At 40.7% G+C, this 8,986-nt stretch overlaps 1 pseudogene; it reads left to right on the forward strand.

Moving 5' to 3' along the window:
• Positions 1-7,517: 7,517 nt before the first annotated feature.
• On the forward strand, positions 7,518-8,646 carry LOC126076751 (AP-1 complex subunit sigma-2-like; annotated as a pseudogene).
• The last annotated feature ends 340 nt before the right edge of the window (positions 8,647-8,986 follow it).

Genomic DNA, 8,986 nt, shown 5'->3' on the forward strand with positions numbered 1-8,986 from the left:
TCTTGGCCCAAGGCTCAGTTCAGGAAGAATACGGTGCAATAATACAAGTAGACATTGTGAATTTTACAAAGTGTGTTAAGTAATGTTTGGCCTTTCCACAAGTTCTGGCATGAACAATTCATCAAAAAAAAATTAAATCGTCAATGATTTTTTTCCCATTTCTAAAACTCTAACATCCGAACCCTTTTTTCTGGAGGCAGGGCCAAGACGGCAGAATAGTCAGATGCTTCCTGTCATCCCTCTTACAACAAAGACCCAGAAAAACAAATGAATCGAATATATATGACAATCCAGGAACCCTAATCATCAAAGACAAAGCTGAAGAGTCAGACGAGCGGCAAGTGGAAGGAGAGACAATTCAAAATCAGTAGAAACGGGATGCTACAGAAAGCAGATTTGTGGTGTCCTGCTACCTAAGTCTGCACGGTGCACATGGGATGAAGCTAGCAGCAACATCCCAAGCCAAGATTCACCACTTCTGGGGCAGCCAAGCAGCAGCAAATCTGCACACACCTCCAGAAACAAACAGGAACAATACCAGACCTCCAACGGTTAAGTGCAGGCTCTCATCCTACCATATGCATTGGCAAAATAACCCATCCCCTCCCAGAGCTTCACAGCAGAGAAGCACTTTCACCCCCTCACCCATGCCCCACCCCGCTCCAATGCCAGTCAGTGGCATTCAACAGCACCACGCCCCCTAAGCCAGGAACTCAGGGCCAGTCAGGAAGCCCTGCCCCTTCGCTGAATCACTAGTGTATGGCATCCATAGACTTGCAGTGGCTTTCACTCCCACCCAGTCCCTTATGGGCCTATTAAATACTGCACACCCTCGTTAGTATAAGGGCATACACCTGAAGCCCATTTTCATGATATTCGACACTCCGCACCCCCAAGAAAGTGGCTTACCTACCCACAATGGGACTTCAGGGCTGACAGTAGCACCCACTCCATCTAGCCACCCATGACAGGCATCTGAGAACTAGTGGTACATTGCAATTTCTCCAGCCAGCGGCACTGGGTGATCAACAACCAGATATGCTCTGGGGGACAAGGACATGCCCCCCATCCAGGCACCTGGGGGCAGTCATCAGCCCCTGTATTGCCCCACATATCACCCCCTACTGCAACCAGAGACCTGTGCCTGCTCAGAACACCCCTACACAGCCCTGCCTGCCTAGGATTATAGGGAAGAGTTTGCATCACACACTCAGTGACCAACAACCTAGAAACCTGTGCCCTGAATAACCACCACACCCCTGCAAGAACAGTGAACAGACTCCTAGGCTTATATACCTAGTAGCTGCTCTGTCCACTTGAAGACAGGACATGAGAGCTTCAACAGCACCAACAGCCAAAGTAGCTCACACGCCCAGCCTACTTGGATTCTATTAAGGCTTGTGTTGTGGTTATGTCCTGGTGTATTGACCCTTTAACCATTATAAATATGTACACACCCAATGAGAGCTTCAAAATACATAAAACAAACTCTAACCGCATTAAAGAGAAATAGACAGCTCCACAATAATAGTAGGAGACTTCAATGCACCACTTTTGGTGAAGGACAGAACATCCAGAAAGAAACTCAAGAAAAATATGGAAGATCTAAATGCCACCAACTTGACCTCACAGACATATACAGAACACTCCACTCAAGAGCAGCTAAGTATACTTTCTTTTCCAATGCACATGGAACATTCTCCAGGATCAACCATATTTTAGGCCACTAGGAAAGCCTTAACAGAATCCAAAACATCAAAATAATACTAAGCATCTTCTCTGATCATAATGCCATGAAAGTAGAAATCAAGAACAGAAACAGCAAGGAAAAAAAAAATCAAATACATAGAAACTGAACAATACCTTGCTTAAAAACTACTGGGTTAATAGTTTTTAAGGATGGAATAAAGAAATCCATAGAATCAAATGAGAATGAAAACACATCTTACCAAAACCTTTAGGACACAGCAAAAGCAGTATTAAAGGCAATTTATAGCAACAAACCCACACATAAAAAAGAAGAAAGGGCTGAAATCAAAACATTAATTACAATTTGAACAAAGAGAAAAAGAGCTGCAAAAGAAACTCTCAAACACTAGAAGAAAGAAAATGATAAAGACTAGAGAAGAAATAAATGAAATAGAGAACAGAAAAACCATTGAAAGAATCAACAAGACCAGAAGTTGGTTCTTTGAAAAGATCAATAAAATCAATAAACCATTGGCCAAACCAACAAAAGAAAAAAAGAAGAAGCAAATAACCTGCACAACAAATGAGATGGGTGGTATCACAACAGACCCAAGTGAAATAAAACGGATTATAACAGAATACTATGAAAAATTGTGCTCCAACAAATTTGAAAACCTAGAGGAAATGGACAAATTCCTAAAAACACACTATCTACCTAAATTAATGCAAACCAAGGTAGAAAAACTAAACAAACCCATAACAAAAGAAGAGATTGAAGAGGTAATAAAAAAAAACTTCTAACCAAAAAAAGCTCTGGTCTGGATGACTTCACTGGAGAATTCTACCAAACTTTCAGAGAAGAGCTAACACCAACACTACTAAAGCTATTTCAGAGCAGAAAAGGAAGGAACACTTCCAAACTCATTCTACGAAGCTGGAATGACCCTTATACCAAAACTAGGCAAAAATAAGACACCACACAAAAAAAAAGAAAACTACAGACCAATAGGAAACCCTGGTGGTGTAGAGGTTAAGAGCTATGGTTGCTAACCAAAAGGTCAGCTGCTTGAATCCACCAGGCACTCCTTGGAAACTCTATGGGGCAGTTCTACTCTGTCCTATAGGGTCACTATGAGTCGGAATTGACTCAATGGCAATGGGTTTGTTTTGGGGTTTACAGCCTAATAGCCCTCATAAACAGAGACACAAAAAACCTCAACAAAATTCTAGCCAATAGAACCCAACAGTGTAGCAGAAAAATAATACATCATGATTAAGTACAATTCATACAAAGGTATGCAAGGATGGTTCAACATTAGAAAAATCAATCAACATAATCCACCACATTAAAAAAAAAATGATCTTATCAGATGACACAGAAAAGGCATTTGACAAAATCCAACACCCATTCCTGATAAAAACTCATAGCAAAGTAGGAATAAAAGGGGAATCCCTCAACATAATAAAGGGCATTTATACAAAGCCAACAGCCAACATCATTTTAAATGGAGAGACTGAAAGCTTTCTTTTGAGAATGGGAACCAGACAAGGATGCCCTTCGACATAGTGCTGGTAGTCCAAGTCCCAGCAATAAGGCAAGAAAAAGAAACAAAGGGCATCCAAATTGGTAAGGAAGAGGTAAAATTATCCCTATTTGCAGATGATATGATCTTATACACAGAAAACCCCAAAGAATTCACAAGAAAACTATTGGAACTGAAAGAAGATTTCAGCAAAGTATCAGGATACAAGATAAAATACAAAAATCAGTTGGATCCCTCTACACCAACAAAGAGAACTTCAAAAAGGAAATCACCAAACCAATACAATTCACAATAGCCCACAAGAAGATAAAGTACCTAGAAATAAATTTAACCAGGGACATTAAAGACCTATACAAAGAGAACTACAAAACACTACTGCAAGAAACCAGAAGAGACCTAAATAAGTGGAAAAGCATACCATGCTCATGGATAGGAAGTCTCAACACTGTGAAAGTGTCAATTCTACCCAAAGCAAACTACAGATACAATGCAATCCCTACCCAAATTCCAATAGCATTTTTTAACAAGATGGAGAAACAAATCACCAAATTTATATGGAAAGGGAAGAGGCTCCAGATAAGTAAAGCACTACTGAAAAATAAGAACAAAGTGGGAGGCCTCACACTACCTGATTATACATCACAGTAGCAAAACAGCCTGGTACTGGTAAAACAACAGACATAGACCAATGGAACAGAATTGACAACCCAGACATAAAACCATCCATCTAGGAACAGCTGGTATTTGACAAAGGTCTGAAGTCCATTAAATGAGGAAAAGAGACTTCTTTAACAAATGGTGCTGGCATAACTGGATGTTATTGTTGTTGTTGTTAGGTGCTGTTGAGCCGGTTCTGACTCAGAGAGACCCTATGCACAAAAGAACGAAGCACTGCCTGGTCCTGCGCCATCCTTATAGTCGTTGCCATGCTCAAGCCCATTGTTGCAGCCACTGTGTCAATCCATCTCATCGAGGGTCTTCCTTTGCTTTCCTTTCCTTTCCTTTGCTTTTCAACACTTTAAAGAGGTCCTTTGCAGCAGATCTGCCCTATGCAATGTGTCTTTTGATTTTTTGACTGCCGCTTTCATGGGTTTGATTGTGGATCCAAGTAAAATGAAATCCTTGACAGCTTCAATCTTTTCTCCATTTATCATGATGTTGCTTATTGGTGCAGTTGTGGGGAATTTTGTTTTCTTTATATTGAGGTGTAATCCATACTGAAGGCTGTGGTCTTTGATCTTCATCAGTAAGTACTTCAAGTCCTCTTCACTTTTATCAAGCGAAAAATGAAAAGAAAATGAAACAGGACCCACACCTCGTACCACATACAAAAACTAACTCAAAATGGATTAAAGACATAAACATAAAATCTAAAATAATGAAATGATCAATCTAAAATGATAAGGATCATGGAAGGAAAAATACAGACAACACTAGGGGCCCTAATACATGGATTAATAGTAAACAAACCATAACTAACAATGCACCAACACCAGGACAGAAACTAGATAACTGGGGGCTCTTAAAAATCAAACTTATGCTCATCAAAAGAGTAAAAAGAGAACCTACAGACTGGAAAAAAATGGACAGATATGACTACAACATATCTGATAAGGGTCTAATCTCTAAAACCTCTAAAGTCCACAAGATACTGCAACATCTCAACAACAAAAAGACAATCAATTAAAAAATGGGCAAAGGATATGCACAGACATTTCACCAAAGAAGACATTCAGTCATCTAACAGAACATGAGGAAATGCTCACAATCATTAGCCATTAAAAAATTAGAGAAAGGCAAATCAAAACTACATTGAGATACCATGTCACCCCAACAATACTGGCACTAATCCAGAAAACACAAAACAACAAATGTTGGAGAGGTTGTGGAGAGATTGGAATTCCTATGCGCTGCTGGTAGAAGTGTAAAATGGTACAACCATTTTGAAAAACAATATGGTCCTTCCTTACAAAGCCAGAAATCCCACTCCTTTTTTTTTTTTTTTAGGAATATACCCTAGACAAATAAGAGCCATCACATGAATAGCAATATGCACACCTATGTTCATGGCAGCACTATTCACAATAGCAAAAAGATGGAAACAATCGAAATGCCTGTCAACAGATGAATAGATAAACAAATTATGATACATATACCCAATGGAATACTATGCAACAATAAAGAACAATGATGAATCCGGGAAACATCTCGCAGCATGGATAAAGCTGGACAGCATTATGCTGAGTGAAATAAGTCAGTCACAAAACGACAAATATTTTATGAGACCACTATTAATAAGAACTCAAGACAAGGTCTACACACAGAAAAAAGCATTCTTTGATGGTTACAAGGGAGGAAAGGAGAGGGAGGGGAAATCACTCCTTAGGTAGTAGATAAGGGTCAACTTTCATGAACGGAAGGACAACACACAATATACAGGAAGTCAGTACAACTGGACCAAAGCAAAAGCATAGAAGTTTCCTAGACACATCCAGACACTTTAAGGAACTGAGTAACTGGGGCTGGGGGCTGGGGACCATAGTCTCAGTGGACATCCAGGTCAATGGGCATGACAAAATTTATAGAGAAAATGTTCTACATCCCACTTTGGTGAGTAGCACCTAGGGTCTTAAAAGGCTTTGAGTGGCCTTCTAAGATACATCTATTGGTCCCATGCCACCCGGAGCAAAGGAGGATGAAGTAAACCAAAGACATAAGGAAAATACTAGCTCAGAGGAGTGAAGGACTGCAAGAGCCAGAGATTCCATCAGCCTGAGACCAGAAAAACTAGATGGTGCCTGGCTATCACCAATGACTGCCCTGACAGGGATCACAACAGAAAATCCAGGTCAGAGCAGGAGAAAAATGTAGAACAGAATTCAAGATCACGTAAAAAGATCAGATTTACTGGTCTGACAGAGGCTGGAGGAACCCCTGAAATTGTGGCCCCTGGTTGCTCTGCTACCCCAGAACTGAAACCTTTCTCAAAGCCCATTTTGGACAAAGACCGTTGTTGCTATTGTTAGGTGCTGTCGAGTCAGCTCTGACTCATAGTGACCCTATGTACCACAGAACAAAACACTGCCTGGTCCTGTGCCATGCTCACAATCGTTATGCTTGAGCCCATTGTTGCAGCCACTGTGTCAATCCATCTTGTTGAGGGTCTTTCTCCTTTTCGCTGACCCTCTACGAAGATTAGTCAGGCCTGTAAAAGAAAAAATAACACACGTGAGGAATGTGCTTCTTAGCTCAATCAAATACACAAAACCAAATGGGCTGCTCCTGTCCAAAAGCAAGAGAGAAGGTAGGAAGGGACAGGGAAGGGCTTAATGAATACAGGGAAACCCAGGGTGGAAAGGGGGAGCACCCTGTCACATTGTGGGGATTGCAACCAATGTCACAAACATGCGTATAAATTTTTGAATGAGAAATTAACTTGAGCTGTAAACTTTCACCTAAAGAACAATTAAAAAGGGGGAAAAAAAACTTTTTTCTTAACAGTCTTAAATAGAAGTTTAGAAATTATCTAAGACCAATTTGTCCAAGAAATTGAGACATAAAGAAGTTTTTAAGTTGCCTAAAATTGTATGGAGCCCTGGGGCACAGGGACTAAGAGCTTGGCTGCTAACAAAAAGGTCAGCAGTTCGAATCCACCAGCAGCTCTTTGGAAGCCCTATGGGCAGTTCTACTCTGTCCTATGGGGTCACTATGAGTCAGAATCGACTGATTGCAATGAGTTTTAAGACAGCATAGAAAATCTTATCATAGCTAAAACTGTAAAAGGGTCTGTCTGTTGGGTATTGACAAACTCACTGCTGTCAAGTCAGTTCTGACTCAGGGAGGGACCCCATGTATTTATTTCAGAGTAGAACTGCTCTCCATAGGATTTTCAATGGCTGTAATCTTAGGGAAATAGATCACCTTTCTTCTATGGCACCGCTGGAGCCAAACTGCCAAACTTTCGGTTAGCAGTGGAAAGCAAGCTGTTTGTGCCATCCAGGAACCTCAAAATGGATATTGGAGGAGAGGAAAATCAATGCTGAAACCACAGTATTTCAAAGCTGGCAAAAAGCTCAACCTCATTCTCCTCTTTGAAACGTCCCCAAATTAAGTCTCCTTTCCACTTTAGAATCTGCAGCAGTTAACCATCCTAAAACAACAAATGTTTATTATTTCTCATGATTTCTTCATGGTTCTCGCAATCTGGCTAGCTTGGCTGAGGTCAGATGGTCTAGGGTGATCCAACTTACACATTTGGCAGTTGTCAAGCCAGTGGTTCTAGGGATGGCCTCAACTCGGAGGTACTGGAGGCAAGCCATTTGGAACACTAAATCACTCTGTCTCAGTCTCCTAATTTTAATAGCCCCATCTCATTCTAAATTCATCACTGTTAGCAGACAGGAGAAAATTAGATTTTCTGTGGCTTAACAAGATTGATTATCTTACAAAATAAACTGAACTTTTTAAAGTCAAGATTTATTTACATAGGCGACGTCTGTGGGCTAGCTCTCCCCTTGTCGCCTAAGCCTGCCTTTTCACAAACCGGTCCCCTCCCCTCCGCTGCTGCGCCTCACCGCGACGACAGGCCGAGTGCCACCACGCCCCCAGCCAGTGGCCGCAAAGCAGTTTATATTGCTTTTCAGTCGTCAGGACAAGCTTCGGTTGCAAAAATGGTATGTCCCGTTATCAGACAAAGACAAGAAAAAGATCACAAGGGAACTTGTTCGAGCCGTTTTAGCACGTAAACCTAAAATGTGCAGCTTTCTTGAGTGGCGAGATCTGAAGGTAGTTTACAAAAGATACGCTAGTCCGTATTTTTGCTGTGCTATTTTTTTTTATTTAGAGCCCTGGTGGCACAGTGGTTAAGAGCTCAGGCTGCTAACCAAAAGGCCAGCAGTTCAAATCCACCAGGCGCTCTTTGGAAACCCTATGGAACAGTTCTACTCTGTCCTCTGCTGTTGCTGTGAGTGGGAATCCCCTCAACGCCTAGTGGATTATTGAGGATCAGGACAAAGAACTAATTAGTCTGGAAATAACTCATCGTTTATGTGGAACCACTTGACAAGTACTTCCCCAATGTGTGTGAACTTGACGTTTTTAATTTTGAGGTGTATTTTATTGGATGAGTTTCTTTTGAGAGGGGAATTTCAGGACACAGCCAAGAAAAATATGTCCCCAAAGCAACTGAGCAGGCAAATCTACTGCAGGTGCCACTCATGAATATTTTAATGTCCCTGTGTTCTTAATGACTACTCATCCAGTATGCAGGATTTCACAGAGGAAACAGAGTGCTGGTAGATTTATGAAAGAAAGCATCCTCAGCTTGGTGACACTGGTTATCTTGTTACAGTTACAGAACTTTGTAGATCCAATACCTTTACAATTGCATTATTTTTCCTGTTCCTATCCCTAGCCCTTTTCAATTTTATTTTCATTCTACCGGTTTAGTTTATGCCGGCACTTGATTTAATTTCCTCTTGGAAAAAAGTAAAACTTATGAATGTTTTGCAGAATATTTCATCTTAAATATACACATGTTATCATTAAAGAACCATCTGTGATTAATCTCATAAGAGCAAAACCTTAGAATCTTTAAAATGTTTACCAAAGAAAATATAGCTAGAATGCTAGGTCAAAATAAGCAGTGCCATAATACGTGGTGTGGTTTGGTCTTCAAATGGGGATATATTTTTAAAAAATGGAACCTGTATTTACCGTCACGTCACATCCTGTGTGAGCTCATATGTCCTAAT

This window comes from Elephas maximus, chromosome 5 (genome assembly GCF_024166365.1).
Source record: "Elephas maximus indicus isolate mEleMax1 chromosome 5, mEleMax1 primary haplotype, whole genome shotgun sequence".
Taxonomy (NCBI): Eukaryota; Metazoa; Chordata; class Mammalia; order Proboscidea; family Elephantidae; genus Elephas; species Elephas maximus.